We start from the raw sequence: 23,958 nt of genomic DNA, 5'->3' as shown, positions 1-23,958 counted from the left end.
CCCATGCATGAATTTCATGCACCGGGCCTCTAGTTAATAAGTCAGTGTTACAGTTTTCAAATCACTTAAACACACTGTTCTTCCTTTTGGTAATGACACTGTAAGTACTCAGTTATTAGGGGGAGAATCATGTGGTGAAAACTAAGTCTTATCTACCCTCAAATTATCATAAACTGAATGGTGAGTGGGTGGGGGAAAAGTCTTTGGGGACAGTATCAATATTGGTCTTGAAATACATCAAGAATAAAACCTGTAGTCAGAGGGACTTTGAATAAGTTAATTGAGCTCTAAAATAACTAACATTTATCGAACATGTACTATGTGCTGGGACTTTTAAAAAATTTCTATTTAAATCAATTAATTTTATTTCTTAGAGTAGATTTAGGCTTTAAAAAATATAAACAGAAAGTACCAAGTTCCTGTATATTCCCTTTCCTTCACCTCTGCCCACAATTTCTTCCATATTTGCATTGAATTGTGTACTCCCAGTTAGGGTTGAAATCCTGACTCCCAGTATCTCCAAATGTGACCTTATTTGGAAATAGAGTCTTTGCACATGTAGTCAAGTTAAGATGAGGTATGGGCTCTAATCCCATATGACTGGGATAGCCCCTCTATTTATTCATCCTTCCCTTCCTCCTCCACCCCAACTTGTGGCAACCATTGATCTTGTCATTGTTTCTATATCTTTGCCTTTTCCAGAATGGCATATACTGATAGTTGGAATCATACAGCATGTAGCCGTTTCAGACTGTTTTTTTTCACTCAGCAATATGCATTTACGTTTCCTCCATTTTTTTTTTGTGGCTTGATAGCTTGCTGAGACATTTTAAAATATGTAATCTTATTTTATCTATATAATAAACCTGTGAGGTAGCTATTATAATCCCTGTTTTACAGTATGTGCTCTTAACCATGATAATATTCTTGGACTAAGCCACTATTTCCTTTTGGGAGTTATTTTTCCTTTCAAGGAATAAGTAAGAGCACTACAGGGAATTACTGAGAATATTATTGCCAGTGATCTCTGGATTAATTCATTCAATCATATAAACTCGGGTATGAAGTGATCTTTAAAATTACCCATGCCTCTTTAATTTCAAACCCATATGGAAATCATAAAATTATCATGTCTCAGAGGCATTAATTAAATTAAACCTTGCAGATATGTATTAAGCCCTTATAATTTTATTGTTACTTCTTTTTTTCTTTATTGATTAAGGCATTATATATGTGTCCTTTACCCCCCCCTCCCCCATTGCTCGCCCCCATTATTACTTTTTTGTAAGATTCATAGATTAGGATGGCCATATCCTGGAGAGCATCCTTGCATACTTTTTTTTTGAGATGTTAAGAGTTTTTCCTCTTGGATTGCACCTTCCTCAATACATGCCTTTCTCCTCTGACCCACTATACCCTCATTTACAACATAACGATTTCTCTGTTATTGCAAGGAACTCTAGTCTTTCAACACTCCTAACCATTATTAGATAGATCCTTTCTGACTATTCATTGTACTGTGTCTACTATAAATTGCATGGTCCAACTACCTCAATGAAACCTCATGACAATATTTATACCTTCAATATTCAATCACTATTTACTGAACATTTATTATGTACTGGGTTCTGCTCTAGACACTAGGGATTCAACAGTGAACAAGACTGAAAAGGTCCCTGCCTTTCTGGAACTTATAGTTCAGACTTTCTTGCTTCTTTAAGCTTCTACCATGCCTATCAGACACATCTCCCACCTTGGGCCACACCCATCACTGGCTTTTTGTGTTTTGTTCATGAGATTTGGGGGCTTGGGTAGGAAAGTCAGGGACCATGTTTTGTCTCTCCTAAAGGTCTGAGCTAATTTTAGTTGGGTCATCACTGTAACTCAGTGATGATTCTCTTCATACTACACATACTGAGTAATTTTTGGGTGTAACATACTCCATCAGATTCCCCAACCTCTGCTCTTCAAATTATCTTCACTCACCCCAAATACTTCCATTGTCCTCCTCTACAAATCCCTGGCAATCAATGACCTGGACTCAGAGTTAGGAGACCTACTGACCCTCTTTAAGCTTTTCTTCTCTGGAAAATGAGATGATTGGACCAGATGATGCCCAAGGTTTCATTCGACCCCATGTAATAGTATGGGTCTATACCAGGGGTGGGCAAACTTTTTGACTCGAGGGCCACAATGGGTTCTTAAACTGGACCGGAGGGCCGGAACAAAAGCATGGATGGAGTGTTTGTGTGAACTAATATAAATTCAAAGTAAACATCATTACATTAAAGGGTACGGCCTTTTTTTTTTTTTTTAGTTTTATTCATTTCAAACGGGCCGGATCCAGCCCGCGGGCCATAGTTTGCCCACGGCTGGTCTATACCTACTCTCTAATCCAGCAAAGATGGTTGCATCAAACAGGGCATGCCCATGTTTCTTCCTTTTCAGGCCTAAATGCTTTGATATCTAAGTGCATTCTTTTCTAATTTGCTGGTTTAGAAAGTATTAACCTTCTTTCAAGCAGATCATCCCATGGCATTCCAGGTAAAAATATTTTATTGCCTCTTAAATGTGTCATATAATTTTTCACCTCTGTGCTTTCATTATTAACTAGAGGCCCGATGCATGAAAATTCATGCAAGAGTAGGTCTTCCTTCCTCCAGCTGCCAGCACCAGCTTCCCTCCAACACCCGGGACCCAGGCTTCCCTCCTCTGGCCGCCAGCAGGCACTCAGGACTTGGACTGGCTTCCCTCCGGCCCTGGCTTTGTCAGGAAGGACGTCTGGTCTAATTAGCATATTACCCTTTTATTATTATAGATACTATTCCAGCCATGGGAATGGGCTCCCTATTGTCTTCACTGTTCATATTCAGCCATGAATTTTTGGCTCAGATTCACTTCCTTCATGATGCCTTTTCTGAGGACTCTAGCTTGGAAGTGATAGCTCCCTCCTTGAACATCTATCATTCCTTTTGTTAATTAATAAGATACCACCTTGCCATAGCTTCTCAATTACTCTAGCTGGTACTTAAGTATTTTATTGATATTTTACTTTCTACATGCTTTATTCTTAAGTCCATTTATGAATAGATACAGTCTTTAAAAAATCTTTTCACTATTGAAACATGATAGGCACTCAGGAATTATAGCTGATTTGAACCATTAGACTTTTATTATAGATTTTATCATTCTGAGTATAAAAAATGTAACTCAAGCTGATTCATCTCGGTATTTTATTGATTGATCAGTGTTTACAAAAAGAATTAAAGACCTTGGTAATAGATTAAATATGACTCTCAAAGTTGAATAAACCCACATTTGCAGTAGTTACACAGTAAATCTGGCAGTGTTTTCTTTCTGACTGTAGAAAATGAACTTTTGTCCTTTAAAAAAAATTCAATTTATCAACCTGCTTTGCTCTTTTCTGAACCAAATGGCTCATTTGGGACTCAAAAACCAAATAAACACATGGATTCTAACATATAGTTTGGACTTAACTTGAGCTCAACCTTCACCATCTTGTTCCAAAAATCTGTGCTACTTTAAAAAAATACATGAAATCACCAAGGCACATCTGTGAAGTCCAGCAACACAGAAATAAGAGTGAGTGAGAGCAACCTGAGGAACTCTGCCTTCTCCAGTTGTTTCTTTTCTCTAATCGGTGGAATCTAGAACACAAAGCCCGACTAAAAACTAAAGGTGATGTCCTGCTTCTTCTTTCTTTGCCTGCTCAGCCTTTTATCATTACCTTTTCTCTATTTATAGTTTCCATTTGTAAAACATCAGAACTGACAGACTTATGTTACTAAAACCAATGTCTGTGTGCCTTCTTTGTCCTATTTAGTGAACATTCCAGGCATTTTAATTTTTTAATATGTTTTTTATTGATTTCAAAAAGAGGAAGGAAGAGGGAGAGAGATAGAAACAGCGATGATGAGAATCATTGATCTGCTGCCTCCCGTACACCCCCTACTGGGCATCAAGCCTGCAATCCAGGCATGTGCCCATACCAGGAATCAAACCGTGACTTCCTGGTTCATGGGTTAATGCTCAACCACTGAGCAACACTGGGCAGGCAATACTTCAGGCATTTTAGATTTGTAAAATGATGGTGTTTATATATATTGACTTCAACACATTTAGAAATTGCAGTTGCATCTTAAAATCTGAAGACAACACATTTAGAAATTGCAGTTGCATCTTAAAATTTTATCACAAACACTACAACCTTTTCAGAGCACTTTTTATTATTCAAAACACCATGGCTATCATTGTTTGGGCCTCCCAAGTAAGAAAAATAGATATATCTCCATTTAAAGAAAGGCAACTAAGACATACAGAACTTTGGCATCAGCTCCTTAACTACAGCCAATCTGTGGAAAACCAGGATTGCTATTTGGACTGGTCTCTAAATCAACTGAAGGGTTTTTCTAGACGAAGGAGGAGAAATGACAATTTGGAACACAGTTCCTTCTGTGCCCTTTTAAAGAGTTAAAAATACTTTTCCCTGGCAAAGTCAAGGAGAATTAGAGTGAAAGACACGGGTTAATACCAAATCAGAATAGACATGTGGCCATGCTGCTCTCTTGGACCCTAGAGAAGAGCAAAAGGCATAGAGGTGAACTTTTAGGCAAAAATGGAGATTTCCCAACCTGTGTCTGTGTGAGAAAAAACCACACACGTAGCTTTGCTAAAAATAAATAAATAAAAGGTATAAATGTGCTTCTAAAGGTATGTCTGATAACAGAGGCTAGTTCTGATGTGGTGAGGTTGGTTGTTCTGGCCCCACCAGAATTCTCTGACAATGGGTAGGGCTGCTGAGAAAATGTGAACCCCTATTACTGGAAATAGGTAGAGGTGAAATGACCGTCTGTTTAGGACTGTAGTGAAAGATATTTTTAAGATTCTATTGATGTGCTGTCCAATCAGTAGCCTCTAGTCACATGAAGCAATTAAAATTAATTAAAATAAAATAAAATTAGAAATTCAGTTCCTCAGCTTCATTAGTCCATTTCAAGTGCTCTATGGTCATGTGTGTGTAGTGGCTTCCATAGAAGACAGTACAGAGAACATTTATGTCATTACAAAGAGTTCGGTTGGATAGTCCTGCTATAAGGCTTGGTTGTACTGTGTAAAGTAATGTTATGTAGTTCAGAGGCATGAAGGTCTGTAAGTCGTGGTGTCTGTTTTCAAAGACCTTATAATCTCCTCGAAAAGCTGGAATAAAATGTGTGGTGTGGCACAGGTCAGCACTCACAGCATGGACGTGATCATCTAATACCATCATTAGTAACCTATCTCTTTTCCTATTGAGGGTCAATCTTGCTGTGACTGGGCACTGGCTACTAAGACACTGAAATGCCTGGCAAATGCAAAAGAAGCTCAGAGCCTGTCTGAAGAGAGATCACACTTCAAGTTGCATAGTAAGGCCTAAGAGTGGTTTATTTGGAACAAAAAAATCAGTGGTCGGAGGTCTTTATCAATCATAAACATGGTACAGGGATTGTCATATTTTACATAATAGCAATTATGCTTGTGCATGACCCTTGGGCCTTTCTGGTCTACTCAGCTGTAAGTACCTATGAGTCTGCTTTTTGTGATTGGTTTTTTAACTAACCCTTCCAATTAGTGATTAAAAATAAGATCCAGAGCCTTAGTCAGCTGTCTTGTTAATACAAGATTACGGCAAGGTGAGGGAGCTTACATGGCCGAATGCAAATCCATTTACGCTGTTGGAAACAATTCCAAGGGATGTCCTGAAGGTACTTTGTCAAAGGCAACATTTTCGACATGAAGGACATGTTATTATTGACCAGGGACTAATAACTCCCTAGTGAAATTTTTTCAACATCTATTCATCATGGTCATCAAATGCATTTATTGTGCTCTGGTATCATGAAGCAAGTTAGAGACAATCTTCTAGGACTTTATAATCTAAGGTGAAAAGCTTTGAAACAAAACCAAGAGACATTATCCATTATGTTCCTTGGACATAATAGATACATAATTTAAACATATATATTTACCCAGCAGTCAAATAATAAATTGAAAAGCACCTAGACTGCTTCCTTTTTGTTTTCACATGAATCATTTAGGTGGTCGTTTCAGCAGTTCGTTAGTTTGGGGATTCCTGGACTATTCTTCATGTAAGGAATGGCTCACAGTATAGGCTTAAGACTATCTGACATGCGTTTGCCCTGATACACACATTATACTTCTACTGCAATACTTAATCTGTGGCTTGTATTTTAATTACTAAGGACAGAGCTGTCTTTCCTAGAAGATTGTAATCCTTCAAAGATCTGACTGTTATATCTTATAGTCAGCACTGGTTCACATTTATCGAATGGAAATGGATTCCAGGGCAGTCCTTATTCAATGCACTTAACCGGTAAACAGACAAACTCTGCTATCACATGATCAAAATGCCATGTCCCCATTTGAGCTGTTAGTAAGCTTGGGGACGGTGGCAGTTCGCTATGGAGCTCCATTTTATGTAGTGATTTGGGATTGCTATTTTCCTCTAGTGCAGTAGTCGGCAAACTCATTAGTCAACAGAGCCAAATATCAACAGTACAACGACTGAAATTTCTTTTGAGAGCCAAATTTTTTAAACTTAAACTATATAGGTAGGTACATTGTTATTAACTTAATTAGGGTACTCCTAAGGCTTAGGAAGGCCACACTCAAGGGGCCAAAAAGCCGCATGTGGCTCGTGAGCCGTAGTTTGCCGACCACGGCTCTAGTGGGAAAGAGCCTTCTCCTAGAGAGACATTCTGGTTTCAGGAAGAGGGGTATTAGGCATTACTGACGGGGGGATATGTTTGTTCTGGGACATTCAAAGAGAAAGAAGGACAAAGCAGACATATGATGAATAAGAAACTGAAAGAATCAGGGTTGATCTGAAACACCCCAAATTTCCCAGGCCTTTGGAGATTCCTTGCCACTCCTCCATCATAATTAGAAAATACTGACATTCAGAGCTGATTTAAATGCTTCCATCAGTCTCGAAAGAAGTGTTGCCTGATTTGGCTCCCTAACCATGCTCAGTAATTAGAAACAGAAGGCCCTGTTCTGGATGTTTGCTTGGGAACCTATCCTTCCCAGGCTGTGTCACTACCCATTGGCTATAGGACTTTTATCTTTTCTCACCATCTCTCTCAGGAGCCCACGCCCAGGTCACAGGAAGAGTATGGGGCCATGGGCATTCCTGGAAAAACTGGAGACCTTCGGCGCCACTTCAGACTTGAAAATACGAGAAAGAAACTCATTTTGCCTGCCCACTGCTTGCCGAAGCTCTATGAATCTGTATTATATTTGAAAGGCAGATAGTTCAAGTATGGTAAGATACATAATCAAATCAAAAGAGACAAAGAGGGGGATCTTTGTGACAACCAGCTTGACATAGCATCCTTGTTTGTTTCTGAGAACAAGAAAGCTGTTCTGACGGCTGATGCTAGAGTTCCTCACACTCTTGCTGGAAAACCATGACCTTGAAAAATCTAGGATTAGAGTACAATCTAAGAAGCAGCAGCAGCAACCGCAGCAGCGTTTTACTTCTGACAAAATCCACAAAGAAAACAGAAAAATACTGTAATCAAGGACTTCAGCAGTCAGCTAGCCTGTCAAATTAAAACATGTGGCAACCACCTGTTAAGCATCTTGAGAAAAATGTCACCTTCTTGTTTTTCTACCTGACCTAAAATCTCTTTGGAGCACATTTGCATTTCCCAATTTTTCACACTTAAACAATGCTGTCCACACTATGTATAAAGATGACTAAGCAATTTTGCATTAAGTAACCAGAGTGAGTTCTGCCAATTTTAGAATAATTAAGTTTCTGCAGTCTAATATAAACAGTTCCAAGAACTAAATGTGGCCTACCAAAAGTATATATTACAAGTAGTCCACGCGGTGGCCAGCTGGCAGGCAGATCAATCTATTAAAGTAGAATTGTTCAGAATTCAGGGTATTATTTTTCTTTTCTCTCATTATTTTTTCTGCATCCAACTTTGTTTCTTTGGGAATGTTTTCAAGTATACAAAGCAAGAAACTATTGTGGAATAGCACCTCTTGTAAACTAATGAGCATTTCTCTAGAGAGCCCTTTGGAACTCACAAATCATTCCCATTTCAACCCCGTCTACACAGGCAGCCAGAGCAAAAATGGAGCAAGTGAATCCAGTTTGTTCCCGCTCAAGATGAAATGTTTGTATTTTGTGTGACTTCCAAAAAGGTCTACAGGGACCACTAGACGAATGTATATATGAAGCCATTTGCCCTCCCCGCTGGCACCCCAAACATCTTTCTGACCAGAGATCCTTGCACTGCCTTTACTGGCTGGTTTGGTGGGCCAAAATTTAGCTAATATGGCTGAAGCTATAGGTTTAATTCCACTAGGAATCGGTTAACTATTTGAGAGAAAATAAATTGCCACTTGTTATGGCATTAATCTGGGCCGGCTATAATGGCAGATATGGCCTGACAACTTTGAGAACATAGAGATGGTTAGACCAACCCACCCCACCAAGACCTTTGGTAGAGTGCATGGTCAAATGAATGTATGTCATCACACGAAAGGCCCCTGTATATTCAAGTGCATTATAAGCCCTGTCCTCATTGTGTTTAAACTCATATATAGTTAAGGGTGGTTAAGGCTCTACAACCATGAAAACTTGGTTGTTTCATAATGAAAACTTCATTAAAAACATTCAACAAGTGTTTTGAAGTACCACTCACGTAGCAGCCACGTTGTTTGGTGGGGCTCATAAGTTGTGACTACGACTACCCTGCCCTTATCATGCTGGTAGTCTGATGGTGGAGACAGGTGACAAACAGCATACACATTGGGATAAGGGTTACATAAGGAAAAACATAAACTGCGATGAGAGAGAATGACAGGAATGACCTAATAGCTTTTGGGGGGCTAGAATAAGACATAGGTAGTAATAGCTTTCAGGAATGGTATGAACACACATACAGATGTGCATTCACACAGGGAGCATGAAGACCAGAGTTTGTACTCATTAAGCAAATACATATCGACTCTGTTATGTGCCAGACACTCACTCTTCTAGGTGCTGATAAATCAAACTCTCTCCACTTTTCTCTCCTAAAGAAGTGGGTGAGGAGTGAAGTAGTCAGACAGGTTTGCGGGATGGCGAACTATTCTCACCCCTTCTTTCCCACCTCAGGTCCCATGTGAGTAATATAAAAGTAATGATTTATCAGTTGCTGTCGGCTGGAATTTATACTGACAGCGAATTCACGTTAGGCATTATCTTCACGTAGCTCAAGTAGGAGGCAGAGTGGGGCATCTTTCTAGAAGCCATCCAGCGCAGGGACCTTCTGACAGTACAAGCATGCTTCTCACCCACCATCAAGCAGAAATTTGCTGATTTAAGCGAAGCTGGCCCACTTATTTTTTCAAACTTTGGTTCATGATTCCAAGAAACAAATAGTCCACAATAAATCTCCCCCAGTGGCAGAACATCTCACAACCAGCTCTTCCACGCTGAATGCCGCAAACAGGCCTTTTATTTGTTGACACACAGCCTCTGGACATTCATGAAAACAAGATGTTCCCTTGCTGCTTTTTAAGTTAAACAGACTTAAGTCAGGGTCTCAGCTCAATTTCAAAAACAGATGTTAAACAGTAGAAGGGCTGAACTGACCCCAGCAATGAGAGGCTATTTCACTTGAACTTGAATATTCTTTCTTAGTAGGAGAAGTGATCAAAGAAGCTTTAAACTGGAATCAGGAGCAACCCAAGGTTTACTACTGTGTCCATTCAGTGACTGCCTTGTGGGTCTGGGAAGCTATTGGGCATCTGGGACTCTCGGTTTGGTTTTAGAGAAGAAGGATGATCTTTCTTCCACATGCCACCATCCTGTTTCTCAGTAGACCTCAGAGGTCCTCCGTGGACTAGCTCCACCACTGTATCCATCACCTGGTTCCTCTCCTTACCCCACCCTCACATGCGAACACAAGCCAGGACAATTCCTCCGTCCTGCAATAATCTAGCCCTCATTTCTGCCTCTGGGCCTTTGTTCCTGCTTCCTCTCTTCTGTAACCCAAAGTGCCCTCCACTCCTGCAAATCTCATCTATTTTTCTAGAGTCTAACTCAGTCCTACCTTTATTCTAGACCCATCCTCTCTTTCAACTGCAACATTGCTATTGCTGTTCTTTTTAGTGATGCATACTATATGGCTTTGTTATTCAAATGTTCAGAACATCTCCTCCAGAGCAAATCTGAAGCTACTCCGTGTCAGGGCCTACCTCTCCTTGGCTACCCCCTCACAGTGCTGGGTTATTTGCTGCGCCTCTATAGATACATGGAAATATTGAGAGTTGAACTTACTGAAAAGCTTCTGGCATGAGAATCCAAGTTCCAAATAATGCCACAGCTGTGACATCAGTGCTGGTTGTCCTATGTTTCTGTTTTGTTCTGAGCACATTATTGAATGGTACTTGCTGGCCTCCTTGTGGTCAGCTGGGGTCAAGTGACTAGTCCTGGCCAATGAACTGTGAACAGAAGTGTCATATCACTTCTGGGACAGACCATTAATTGTTGGTGTGAGACCCTTCAGAGATTTCTTCTCCCTACCGCAGTGAGCAGCAATATCCCCAGACAGCAGCTTTCAGCTGAGGTGCCCAAGTAAAGATGACAACAATATGGACTCGAGACCCTCGCCTATCCAGGGTTAGAGAGAAAGCGTGAGTGACAAACCTTTTTTGCTTAAGTCACTGAGCTTTTGAGTTGCTCCTGACCCCAGCATGATCTTGCTTGTCATGACCGATATAGCCTCAGTCAACTCGGTCCATGATGAAAATGATCTTCTGACATTAGGTAGCACACATCTCTCTTTCAAACAGGTTCTTATTCAAGTTATCCATTTTTTATTTCTCTTTTGTGACTTTCAGTATAGACACAGGGGTGGGTAGGTCAATTGGAACACTGCAGGCAGGGCCGCAGGGAGTGAAAGTGGCTCACATGGCACCTCCTTGTTGGCACCATCTCCCTGCTCCCGATACAGGGGCCATAACTGTAGGCATCTTCACACGTGTTCATTCCTTTACACCAGGGATGACAAATTCAAATGCTTTCAAGGACCAAAGTGGTCAATATTTGGGGAGTGGTGGCCTATGGGGAAATGAAGAATGTGTGTATCCCTAAGAGCATTCAACGACAAATTTAAAAAAATCTATGCTGGGCAAAGGAAGCACATTTGCAGGTCAATGTGGGCCTTCGGCTGCAGGTCTGTGACCCCTGGTCTAGGGAGTCCTTCATTAATGGCTGATCATGGGGCGGGCCAGGCACTGTGCAGGGTTGCTAGGGTGAACTCACGGTGAACACTTAACGGGTTACAGTCCAGATGGAGAAGTTTACTTATTCATGCAATGGTAATGTAGCATTTACTATTTACTAAGCCCACTCCTAACAACTTTATGAATATCGTTTTAAATCTTTATAACAATCTTTTAAAAAAATATCTTTCTTTATTGATTTAAGAGAGGAATGGAGAGGGAGGAAGAGATAGAAACATCAATGATGAAAGAGAATCATTGATTGGCTGCCTTCTGCTCGGCCCCTACTGGGGATCAAGCCCGCAACCCAGGCATGTGCCCTTGGCCGGAATCGAACCCAGGACCTTTCAGTCCGCAGGCCAATGCTCTATCTACTGAGCCAAAACGGCTAGGGCTATAACAATCTTATTGTTTCCATTTTATAGATAAAAAGACCGAGGTCCTGAGAAGGCGAGTCTTTGCTCAGGATCGCAGATCTAGTAAATGGTAGAGCTAGAATTTACATCCAGGCAGCCTGGCCCCCAGAGTCTGTGCTTCTAATCACAGTCCTATGCTCCATCTCACAAGACCTGCCAATGCACAATACAGGGCAGATTGTGGCTAGAAGCGCAAGGATGAAATGATCGTGGTCGCCTGGAAGGATTTCTGCTCCTCTACTAACGCCCCTTCCTAAGAAAGTTTGGCCTGCTCCATGTTAGGGTGAGTTCATATTTGATGTTTAGAAATGAAGTAAAAATTAGTGTTCTGTTTATGTCCACTTGTGCTTTGGCAAACTAAGTTATTATTTCATTTAAGTGGGTTTTGCTTTAGAAAACCAGTTGAATTCATTCTAAAACCTTAAAAAATCAATTTACACGTCACAGTGTTAACCAAGTCTTTGTTTTACTTATTTAATTACCTGTAGACATTATGCTGAATCATCTAAGTTTATCTGTTTGTGTCCGTCTCAGGGCAGACCCAGGTTTTGTGGGACCTGAAGATGACTTGGGAGGCCTTCTTTAAGAAAGAGAACACACTATGAAATGTAAAAAGTTAGGCAGCAGGAATCTGACCATCGGAAAGGCCCTATAGCTCAAGCTCCATTGGATTCGTTGCAAATCCACTTTGAGTCTCTCACCTTTGATTCTTACAAGCATTCCATAAAACTATCACAGCACCCTTACTTTGACTTTAATTTTCAATTACTTCAAAACTACAGTTATATCTCCCCTTTGAAAAAATGTTTCATGAAAACCAGAATTTAGAAAACCTAGCATCAGGGGCAATTATGCATCATTCTTCAAAGCTATTTTCAGAAAAGTAGAATTACAGATATAGCCAGTGCATTGCAGTGTTTTGCCTACAAACCACATAATTAAGTATGATAGGTAGATGAGGGGGCAGAGAAATTTAAAATATTATGACTCTTTGCCAAGATGAGGCCAATGAAAAACAAATAAAAGTATCAAAAATCACAATTTACGTCAATGAATGCATTATTGGATTCACCAAATTTTCCATTGCATTGAACAAAACAAGAGTCCATTTGATAGGAGAGGACGAAGGAACACTAGAATTGCTAATGCAGCCCAGACCTAATATAGCACCTGGGTTGGAGAAGGTCCAATTCAATACAGGGTGAATAAATTAATGAGTGACTGAATATATGTTTGAAGAACAAGAAAAAAGACAGATGGTGCTAATAGTGGTTCCAAGTCTCCCCGACAACCCTAACTTACAACTGCATCTTTTATTTCTAAACCATTAGCAAGCAATCTGGGGGAGACAGTTAGATGTGTCCCCAGAGTCTCTCATTGTAACAAATGTCTTTATGTTTATAAAGTTTGTAAGTCTGTGATGGAATCAGATTCACAGTCATGGGCCTAACATTCATACGAGTGGAATTCTTTGAAGAACTGGGAGAAAATGCTTTTAGAAGCACTCCTTCCTTCGGCCCCCCACCCCTCACCCTACCCAACCCTTGCATCTCTGGATATGATCAACACACTTTTTCCTAAACTCAGGATGCTCCACTTCATGGTATATCATTTTGGGTCATTAAATAACAGGACTCAATATTAATGTTGGCCTTTTCCATTCCTCTTGAACAAAGCGTGTTCAGCCAAAAATATTAAACTAGTCAACTGCTCTTTTCCCCTGTCAGAGAAACAGCCAGCATCCTGAAATCACAGTTCATTTGTACCACAGGGGCGTGAATATTCAGACTCCATTTGTCTCCAGCTCTTAAAGGCTGGTGTTAGAGTGAATGATAGACGTTTTGTTTTGAATTAGCAAAAAGGAGGAGGAAAAAAAACCCCTACGAAATAAGTTTGGCCTAAAATATCTATTTCAGGGAATGCAGCTCTGCCATCTCCTCTAGTAAATGTTAATTTAAAAAATCTAGATTTAATTTGACATTAAGTTGGACCTGGGATAGAGAGAATAGTGGGGAGGAAAATGTCTCAGATTTTTCCTCTACCCGGATTGAGTGCTTGTTCTACTTCATCCCACCGGAGGTCTGTTGCATGGAATAGTGCAAGATGTTCACAGCTCTGTTTTGTTGAACATCCAAAGCAGAGCTTGGAAGCAGTTGAGTCTGTGTCTCTTAACTGTACCAACTCTTCACGGTGGGAACCTTGGATAAGACTTGATAGTTTGGGTTGAAAACTATACAGCACAACCATTCTGTCCCTCTTTACGGCACACTCACTCGTGCTTATTTGAACTAAAGGCTGGAAGTTCTAGAAGAAGTCCGCCTGTTTTCCTCCCTGCTATCTTTGACTCCCACCTCCGCGTGTCCACCCTGGCACAAACTCTCTCCATCAGTAGCCATGCTAGGCAGGGGTGTGTGCTTTCATGGAGGTGCCTCTTAAGGCCAGGTGTAATTCCCTGGCCAGGAAAATGCCATCATTTGGCCAAAGTTTAAAAATCGGTATGTGATGACGCTGGAATGTCCTCTTACCCTCTTTATTATGAAGGTCTCTGGAATGTCAGGAAACCTTGGGAATCCGCCGTGTTCCTCATGTCCTCTCAATCCCTCACATGAGCCCATTGTATATTTTCCTCCTTTTGCCTCATGACAAAGATCTGAAAGCAGTCTCCTTGGGGTAAGACTCTTAAGGAAGTAGTGCAGTGGTTCTCAACCTTCCTCATGCCGCGACCCTTTAATACAGTTCCTCATGTTGTGGTGACCCCCAACCATAACATTATTTTCGTTGCTACTTCATAACTGTAATTTTGCTACTGTAAACAATATGTAATTATATGTGTTTTCCTATGGTCTTGGGCAACCCCTGTGAAAGGGCCGTTCGACCCCCAAAGGGGTTGAGACCCATAGGTTGAGAACCGCTGAAGTAGTGGATTCAAGGCTTTCTTACCTATGAGCTTTGTTCTACAACCACAATCAGAAACCCATATAAAAGACGCCTAGTGTGAGAAAGACCCCTTTCTATCTTATTCTAACAAGGGTTGGCCCACTTGCACTAAACAGAAGACCCAACACTTTGTCAAGGGTGTCCAGGGAGGCCTGTTCAGCAAAACTCAAGGAAAAGGGAAGAAAAAAACCTCCTCTTTCCACTCCATCTGGAGTTTCGAGGGACTCCAAAAATATTGGCCCATCGTGACAATAAAAATCTCCCATTTATGCTGTTCTAAAACAAGGGCAAAGCCTCACACAACTCAAAACACTTCTTTTAAATGTTCATAGGAAAATGACCTTTCTCTCCAAGTCCTTTAGCTGGCTGAAGTTAATGAAACACAGTCGGAGGCACCTATGCTGGCCACTGGCCACCATTCATTTGGAACACCCCACCTCACTCATTCATAGATTGCAGAACTGTTTTCTCTTGACTTCAAAATTTCTCCTTTCTCCTTATACTAGTAGGTAAATACCAACTTGCATAAAAATCACTGACGCAGGTGTCATTGACATTTTGGGTAGCTATGAGAAAACCGGCATCTTTTCCCTGGCTACTCAAAGAACACCAAGAAGAAAGTAGAGAAGAAGGTACCTGAAAGAGCTGATATCTCCAAGTTCATTATTTAAAAAATGGGTGGGGTTATGCCAACAAGGAGGAGGAAGCTTCCAGACCTCTGATAGCCTCTTTTGCTAACAATCAGATAATCCAAAGGAAGATCAAGGGTTTCTGCTAACGAAAGAGAACTAAAGGAGAGAGAAAAAGAAAAAAAAAAAAAAGAAAGGAGAGAACTTAAAGGAAAAGAGATAACACTTTAGAAAATAAAAGAGAAACAAATATCTTTTCCCTTTTTACTTGCATCACTGGAAGGAGAAAAAATTAGGGAAATTCAGTGCTGGGGTAAACATGACCCCAATAGATGGTGGAGCCCAGAGAGAAGTTTGTTATGGCTGTCATGACCCATGGCCCATCTATACTCACTAGCCCCCATTCTGGCCATGCTGTGAATCCTAAAATGTTTCCAGTACTTCTTCTAAAGCACATGTGGTGCAGAGAGACTAGCAGGGGCCAATGAGCTAAGGAGGAAGTTCAGGGAGCAAAAGAGGTACATTCCCCCCAACTTGCCTCTTTACTGTCTGGACAAGACAATATTCCATGGCACCTGACTCTGAAAAGGACCTGCCTTCTGTCTTTTGGACATTAAAGGGCTAGTCCTGGGCCTCTCCCACAGTCCAGTCTGATCAGTTCTCATTGGCTGATGAAGAAAATGGTCCCAAAGGAAGGTATTGATGTTTGAAACTCCTGGAGAGGAATCTGGGGAGCCAAACACATGCTCATGAGTGGAGTTAGCTAGAAGGGTAGGGTAAGCCCCCAGAATGGTTTGAGGCATATCCCACAGAAGTGAGGAAAGGAGAAGGAATAAAACAGGACCAAGACATTAGAGGAGAGAGAAATAGATAGACATATACATTAGAAGTAGCCTGAAGATTTCTTTCTTCTGCCCTAGCTGGTTTGGCTCAGTGGATAGTGTGTCAGCCTGCAGACTGAAGAATCCTGAGTTTGATTCCAGTCAAGGGCACATGCCTGGGTTTCAGGCTTGATCCCCAGTAGGGGGCGTGCAGGAGGCAGCCGATCAATGACTCTCTTGTCATTGATGTTTCTATCTCTCTCTCCCTCTCCCTTCCTCTCTGAAATCAATAAAAAAATAAAAATAAAAATAAAAAATAAGATTTCTTTCTTCTGTCATTTATCAGTGAAACTTCCTACGTATAATTTTTGGTGGCATTTTTTAAACCACAGCTCTTCTCCCTTCACATATTCTCTCTGGGTAGCCTCACCCACTGTCATGATTTTAATTCCTAAGTATAGGTTCTGCTGTGAACATCTCTGTCTCTTGTTCTCACCTGAACTTCAGACTTGCATATCTCTTATGTTCTATACATATGTCCTTGGATGTCCCTTCAAATTCAATGAGTCTCAGTGAAAACTCACTGCTCTTCCCTCTCGGTTCCCAAACAGTCTCCTCAAGGAAAATGACCTTATCTGGGCAAATTCCTGCTATTTTCTGTCTCTTGCCTACCTCTCTGAGGAGAGCAGTAACTCTCCTGCCATCAGTTAATCAAGTTTCTTTCGGCCCTCTCCAGCCTTGACCTTGACTATTTCTACCTGTTGTGGGGACAGAAGGGTGGCAAGTGAAGGGAAAGCACCACTAATAATCACTTAGAGATAGTCTTAAAGCAAATAAATTGTAGTTCAAAGGCTTCATCTAATCCATTCATTTATTCATTCAGTTAGTCAGTCGTTTAATAAATATTATTAAATGTCTATTGTATACCACCTTCTTCTGGTGCTCTGAGAAATGTGAAAGGCACACTCTTCAATTTCAAAAATTATGAAATGTCGATGGGAAATGACAGCTTTGCATACAAAGGGCTATAACAAACTGCAGAAAGACAAATGCTCTGAGAGTGATGTAAATGCTAAGGGGGTTCAGATGAGGAGAATTAGAGAGAGGTCCATGTGCAATATACTAAACATCAGCGTACTCGTGAAAGAATGATGATGGGGTGTTATGGACTGAACTGTGTTCCTCCCAGACCCACATGTTGAAGTCCTAATCCCCAGCAGCTGAGAACAGGACTGTATTTGGAGATCAGGTCTTCAAAGAAGTGATTATGTTAAAATTAGGCAATTGGGGTGGGCCCTAACCTGATATGACTGGTGTCTTTTAAGAAGAGGAAATTTGGAGAGAGAGACATCTGACATATACATGCAGTGGGATGGTCATGTGAAGGCACAGGGAGAAGATGGCCCCCTGTAAGTCAAGGACAGAGCTCTCACAAGAAAACAAACCTCCTTAACTTTTTTTTAAAATCCTCACTGGAGGATATATTTATGTTGATTTTGAGAGAGATAGGGAGAGAGAAACACTGATGTGAGAAACATCGATCAGTTGCCTCCCATACACATGCTGAGTATCGAATCCACAGACTAGGTATGTGACCTGACTGGGAATGAAACCCACATTATTTTGGTGTACGGGGCAACTCCAACCAACTGAACCACCCAGCCAGGGCTGCTGACATCTTTATCTTGGACTTCTAGCCTCCAGAACTCTGAGAAAATAAATCTCTGTTGTTTCAGCCACCCAGTCTGTGGTATTTTGCTATGGTAGCCATAGCAAACTAATACAGGGTGTAACTGATATAATCCTGAAACAATATTTGCCTGAGAACCATGCTAAATTCCTTAAAAAACTTTCATCCTACTGATGCCCACTTTGGTAAAATTGTGAACAAGTGAATTTTCCTTTAGTTTCTCCATCCCTTGTCTTTTAAAATCCTCTCTCTGCTCCCCAGGTAGGCTTTCTGCTGGTAGAAGTTCTCCCCCAGCTGAGAAGAATTTGTCGAAAGTGAGGAGTACTTAATGCTCCTGACATCATCAGCGTTTGTGCAAAGGGAGCTAACCCCCTGAAAAACTGACTCATCTTCTCTTCACTGCCTCAAGTCATCAGCATTCTTTGCAGGAAGTAAGGACTTCATTGTTGAAGGGGGACTGTTTTGCTTAAGATATTATATATGCAAGAAAAAAATAAAAAATAAAGCAAAAAAAACCTATTACAAAACAATTCCTTCTGAACTTGATAGATTGCCTGGTAAATAAATGATGAGGGGCATTGCAGAAAGCTTGGCTTCTCGCAATGCATCCTTAGGTGCAAGAATCAGGCAGAGAGGCTATATAATTGCTAAGAGCAGAGTACCAACCCTGCCCCCAGTCACATAAACTCTACTCACGGTTAAGCAATCAGATATCCACGTCTGAGCCTTCTTGTTGATCACCAATCCCTGTGGAATTGGATTGGGTGAACTTGGAATGTTTTAATGATACCTGGAATAAAAGGAAAATGGAAACATAATTAAGAGAATGAACTCTTGTTAATATAGACAATATATTATAAAATATCACTTTTACTCATGTACTAGTGTTAGAACTTAAAGGGGAAATGAGGCATAGCTATAAATACATATTGTGCATTTTAAAGAAAATAATACAATTGTTACAGAATCAATCGCTAAATTATCCTAAATAATAGGGCAGAGAAGGTGGTATAGTTAATACAAAACAGAGAGTACTACACATGCCAATAGTCCAAGGTAAATGCCTTAGAACAAGGTCAAGGACACCCCCTCTCTAAGCTCAACCTTCAAGCCTTCTAAGCTTCAGGCTTCAAAGACCCTATGCTTTGCCCAGAAGTGTTGTTGATGGTTAGGGACTTGACCAGTTGGTAGAAGAGGAGGTACTGGAGGGTTAAACATAACTATAGAAATATGCTGGTAGAAAATCTAGAGTTAACTCTCTTGCAATTTGAAACACAGCAATAAATATTTAACATTAGACCAAAGAAATAATACCTGTGACAGTAAGTCACCATCACACTGCTAAACCTGCCCCAACATGATACTACAAGGGATGCAAATGAGTAAGGGTGTGGGAACGGCAGCTTTGGCTTTTTAATGCTTGCCTTTCATTCAGTAGAATAATGTGAGTCTCAACTGGATCTTAAGATCATACCTTGTTTTCCCCCACCCCTACCCCCACCTCTGTCATTTTGCACGGGAAGAAAATCGAAGTTCACAGAGATCAAGGGATTGGCTCGAAATAGGACTGCTAGAGATTGGTCCTGGAGTCCTAGATTCTCATTTCAGGTTTCACAGGTAAACAGACAAACAACAAATCAAACAAAAACCTGCCTAGTGTGTTACCTATGGTTTGTATGTATCTGAGGAAGGCTGGTTTGCAAACTAGGAATCGGGGCTCCTAAATTAGTCAGCAAATTCAGGTGCCACCCTTTCCTTACTCCAAGGAGTCACTCGGGCTACCTTCAGCTCTCTTCCCTGAATACCTACCATCTCCTCCTACTCATCCCAAACGCCTGCACCGATTATTGTATTGCCGATGCAGCTAATGTACCTTGCTTAGCATACAAGGATATGGGCCCTGCCTTAACAGAGCCAGAAATCTAGTTAGAGTGATAAAACATATCATTATACTTCTAAGTTACAAAGCCAGAAAGTGGTAAGAACTCCAAATCCCATTTAAATTCCTTTCCTACTACCGTGGGCCAAATTTTGGAGGCCTTTTCTATAAATCTGAGAAGGGGACAGGAAAACCCGTGAGCCATCCCCAACTGGAAAGCTTGCCTAAACCTGGTTCATAATCTGGTTCCTTCCAGCTCTGAGCCCCGCTGCCAGCACCCAGAAGGGCATTACAAAATGAATATTGAGCGAATGAATAAACAGAAACCATGAACGAGTTTCAGGGAAGATTGTGAATTCCCCGAAACTGTAGGCCAAATTTTGTGTGTTTAAGCTTTCACTAGCTTTTGCTGATTTCCCAAAGCCATCTTGGCTCCTTCCCTACCCCCTCCCCCAACTAAGAACCACTTGCTCAGTGATTTGAAGAGTAGTAGAGGATGGAATTTAGATGAGACAAATTACAAAGTGTGTTCCTATGAGTAAATGTATAAACAAATATGGGTTTAGTGCCCTCTATGTGCCAAGAACAGGGTATACAACAAGGAGCAATTAGCCGTTGCACTTGGCCTGGTGGCACTTATGCTGTGCTGTCACCCTAAATGGGGATTCTCAGACTGGCTGAGAATCAGCATCTTCCGGGGATGTTTCTTTAAAAAAACATACACACACCAAAATATATGGGACACACCTCAGAGGTGCCCAGGAATTTACACCTTAAAAAATTCCCATTGGAATGCTGGTGCAGATGATAGCACCCACCCCATGACGCCTCCCACCCTTGACCCTCAGACTGCAGTGAAGGCTAGGAGATCAGAAGAGAGCAAGGAGTGACCCGTCTGGATTGTAAAGGAACACACAGAAAGACACTGAAGTTTGTAAAGAAAAAATTCACAGTACCTTTGAGGGGGAACTCAAGAGGTTAAAAATTTTTAGCTTTGGTTATACAGTTAATAGGCTTGGTGATTAATGCACTAGAAAGCCATTGTTCCAGCAACCTTTGTGCCCCAGGAGGACTGCAAGCAACCAAGATGGTATCTAAGTCAGTGTGCTCCAGGCAGAGAACGTCCAGTCAGCAGCCCAGGACACAGATAAAGAATCACCGGTCAGCAGATGAAGGGATGCTAGCAGAAGCGCCAGACTGCAGCTTTTATCTGATTCACCCTTTCCCCCAAATTCCAACCCCCTTACCTACTTTTCTTCTGAATTCCAAACCCTTTACCTACACTTTCCTTCTCCCTATAGAAAAGGTTGGCTTGAAATGAGATATAAGACGGTCTTTAGGACACATATTCCTCCATCTTCTCAGATCTCCAGCCATCTGAATAAAGCGCCCATGAAGATCACGTCTAGGAATGTATCCCAAGAAACTAGAAACACCCATCAGAAAGGATATATGCACCCCTATGTTCATAGCAGCACAATTCACCATAGCTAAGATTTGGAAACAGCCTAAGTGCCCATCAGCACATGAGTGGATTAAAAACCTGTGGTACATCTACACAATGGAATACTATGCTGCGGTAAAAAAGAAGGAATTCTTACCATTTGCAACAGCATGGATGGAACTGGAGAGCATTATGCTAAGCAAAATAAGCCAGTCAGAGAAAGATAAATATCACATGATCTCAATCATTTGTGGAATATAATGAACAACATAAACTGATGAACAAAAACAGATCCAGAGACAGAGAAGCATCGATCAGACCGTCAAACCTCAGAGGGAAGGCAGGGGAGGGTGGGGGTAAGGGGGAGAGATCAACCAAAGGACTTGTATGCATGCATATAAGCCTAACCAATGGACACAGACACCAGGGGGGTTAGGGCATGAGTGGAGGGGTGGGGGGGGGGGCGGGCAATGGGGAGATAAGGACACATACGTAATACCTTAATCAATAAAGGAAAAAACAAAACAAAACAAAAAGATTCCATCCTTTTCTCTACTTATTGGTTCTGGTAGTGACAGGTAGCACAAATGCTGACTTTTCCGGTGTCACCTTCCCCAAACACTGAGAGGGTCAGTATTTATTTGCCTAATTTCCCTTTCCCTGCTTTCTATTTCCTCAAAATTTTTATTTTAAAACTTGGGGATGAATACAGAAAAAATAGAGGAAGAAGATGGTATCAGTAGAAAGACATTTTTTTTGGGTCTATAGAGTCTGTGTATATGCTTAGGAACTATCTTGTTATGAGACAAAGCTTGAAAGGCTTTTAAGAGAAACCATAAAGTGAACGGCAAAGTGGCTAAGCGTGGAGTTGGTCTTCAGATATACTTTCCTTTCTATTTTCAAATTTAGGATCAAAGGGCCAGGAAGTTGATAAAACTCTCACCCCTTGCTGTAAGATCTTTCTCTCCCGCCAGTTAGCTTGCAACTTCAAATAGATGCCTGGGTGAACCATTACTCACTGATCCATTAGTCCACAGAGTTTAATTCACTGGCCAACACACAGATTGTGGCTGACCTGGCTCAGAGGTAGTCGCTAAAATTCTCTGCAGGCAAGGCCTGGTTGAGACTGGACATGGTAAGGAAGGAAAGACCTCGATGAAGGAAGGGAGAGATGGAGAGAGAGAGAGAGAGAGAGAGAGAGAGAACGCGAGAGAGCGAGCTGGGCTGAATTAGACAAATGAGTGGGTCTTCCTTCCCAGCCAGCGACAAACAGCCAGGGGCTAGTCGTTGCTCCTTTGCTTGAGCCAGCAGTATGTGGGGGAGTTTGGGTTTTGTATGAACATTTATTCACTGCGGGAGAATCGAGGTGTAATAAAGGAAAGCAGGCCTCTCTCTCCTCCCAGTGAGATTCCTAGTCCTCCAAGAGCTGTGATTTTCTGAAAACCCTCAGGGTGCCTCCAGCCAAAGCCACTCAGTAGCCCAAGAAACAGAAAGTAGCACTTTCCTGGATGACACAAATGGAAAACATTGCCACTACCTATGTAGTTGTAAAACGTGTTTAAAATTCTACTTTGAAATTCTGATCACAAGTGTTCACAGAAAGCTAGCATTTTCCAAATGGATACCAAGGGGTTGGGTGAAGGAGGCCATTGTGAAGGATCATTTATTATAACAGGGAGTTATCACACAGGTTGAATTAGGGATCCTTTATAAAAACAAATAACTTTGTATAGCCAACAGGAAGAACCCGATTTTCATTCATTTAAAAATTTACCTTATGTGATTGAATTAGGACCCTTTGATTTCAACTTTAATATTTACATACCTTCATGACTCTTTTTTAAATAATATGGTCTATGGACATAGTGATAACTACTGTGCGTTAAGATCCTGTTCTAAGCCCACTGCACACATCTATCTCATTTGACCACTATAACAACCTAGTGAGACACACACTTCTATCTTAGGATAAGCACGGAGGAGTTCCTTGTATTTAAGTCATTTGTTTAATTCACCCAGCGAGTAAGTAGCAAAGCCACTATTGAAACCCAGCCTGATGGTTGTATTGGAAGGATACATGCCCACATGCACTTATCCTAAACCAGACTGGGACACTGTGATGAGCAAGGACTCTGCCTTCACAGAGTGTACATTCTGGTGGGGTACAGACGACACACATGTTTCCTAGAGTGAGTAAATACCTTGGCGTTCTGTGATAGAGGGCCACTGGATGTTGGATGGTGAGGGATGGTCTGTACGAAGAGGAGACATCTAGGCTGAAAATACATTTCTAGGAAAGAGTAACCCATGGGAAGATCTGGGGAAAGAGTGTCCCATGAGGAGCCCTTGGGAATCCTGGTGTGAGGTAGAGGCTTTTATAAAACGACTGTGTGCTCTGTGATCATGAAACTCTTCCAAGTTATTTGGTCCACATGGAATTCAGGCTTATTTGTCCTTGAGTAGAATACACGCTGTTAAAATGTGTGCTAAACCAAGGGGCTTACCAAAAAATGATTCTCAAAGTGTTGCTTTTGCTGGAAAGCATGAGGGTGATGGCGATGCTGGTCACCTGCCCTTCCCCTAGAGGAGAGGCCAGGGATGCACGTGGCCACCTGTGCAACCAGTGCCCCGACGGTAGAGGTCCTGAGCCCCCTTTCAGTTGGTAAGCTTGAAAAGAGCTGCTTTCTGTGGGTTTTTGGGAGCTCTTCTCTGTCTTATGCATTGGAGGGTAAAGCAGACTATTTCTTAATGATAGGGAGAGAAGGAAAAGCTACAGGACACATCCCTGGAATGGGAAAGGAATGGTAAGTAGCTATTTCAGTCTTAGTTGGCGGG

The 23,958-nt window shown here is 41.4% G+C and overlaps 1 protein-coding gene across 2 annotated transcripts in view; it reads right to left on the bottom strand.

Moving 5' to 3' along the window:
• Nucleotides 1-23,958, bottom strand: part of CALD1 (caldesmon 1) — a 204,855-nt gene that overhangs the window by 118,868 nt on the left and 62,029 nt on the right. For both annotated transcript variants that reach the window (XM_059711848.1, XM_059711851.1), the window contains exon 2: nucleotides 18,497-18,590. The gene's annotated coding sequence lies outside the window, so the exon portion shown is untranslated. The remainder of the gene's footprint in view (nucleotides 1-18,496; nucleotides 18,591-23,958) is intronic.

This window comes from Myotis daubentonii, chromosome 10 (assembly GCF_963259705.1).
Source record: "Myotis daubentonii chromosome 10, mMyoDau2.1, whole genome shotgun sequence".
NCBI classification, from domain to species: domain Eukaryota; kingdom Metazoa; phylum Chordata; class Mammalia; order Chiroptera; family Vespertilionidae; genus Myotis; species Myotis daubentonii.
Note: the sequence above shows the minus strand (reverse complement) of the source record. Positions and strands in the feature narration are given on the sequence as shown.